This window comes from Ostrea edulis, chromosome 1 (genome assembly GCF_947568905.1).
Source record: "Ostrea edulis chromosome 1, xbOstEdul1.1, whole genome shotgun sequence".
NCBI lineage: Eukaryota > Metazoa > Mollusca > Bivalvia > Ostreida > Ostreidae > Ostrea > Ostrea edulis.
In genome coordinates, this window is record NC_079164.1 from 73,992,076 (window position 1) to 73,993,162 (window position 1,087).

Sequence of the window (1,087 nt, forward strand, 5' to 3'; positions counted from 1 at the left end):
CACCATCATCTTGTTTGTCAGTAGCCTGCTTCGATTTAAAAACTGACCATACGCAGAACAAGCTCTAGCGTATCGAATCAGTTGAGAGATGTAAACACCATATGCAAGTGATAAAGGAATATTTCTACATAAATATGGGAAGTTGACGATGGAGAAGCTGAAATCATCCCGTTGGTCATTAACACCTAACGAAGCATAGGGAAGAAAAAATTACCTTTTTATACATTTTCATGATGTGGTCATATTGGCCCTGTCCAAAGGCCTCAAACCCCTAACCCTGGAACCATGAATTTCACAATTCAGGTGAAGGGCTTCACGGACATCACTATTAAGCATTTAGTATTTCCCAAATATATATGGGAATAGAGATTTTCTAAGAAAACCCCTCGTTAGCTGACCTGTTTTTATATTCCTGTGAAGCAGAATTTTTCAAAAACTTCTACGCGGGAAGAAAAAAATCTCTTCCTGTGGCCTTTAATTCAACATTTAGATATATCGACGACGATTTATCTATCAACAACGATAATTTTCATTCATATATCGATTCGATATATCCCAATGAATTCGAAATAAAAGACACCTCAGAGTCGTCCACTTCTGCTTCATACTTACATATTTTATTGAAAGTAGTAGATATTAGCGGCAAACTGACAACTCAACTGTATGACAAACGGAATAATCTCAGCTTCTCCGTCATCAATTTCCCATACATGTATTTATGTAGCAATATTCCATTATCACCTGCATGATCATGGTGTTTATAAATATCTCAACTGATTCGATACACAAGAGTCTGTCCTGCGTATGGTCAGTTTTTAAATCGACGCAGATCACTGGCACCCCCTAGGCATCTGATCCCACCTTTGGTGTATCCAGGGGTCCGTGTTTGCCCAACTCTCTATTTTGTATTGCTTATAGGAGTTATGTTCGTTATCTTCAGCTTTCATTTAAAGCATTTTCACTATATATAGCAATATTAAACCCACCCTAGGTCCTAAACCCCTGATCCAGGGTCCATGAAATTCACAACTATGATAGAGGGCTTCATAACTATGCATTTAGTTTTTCTCAGATGTATATGGTAGCA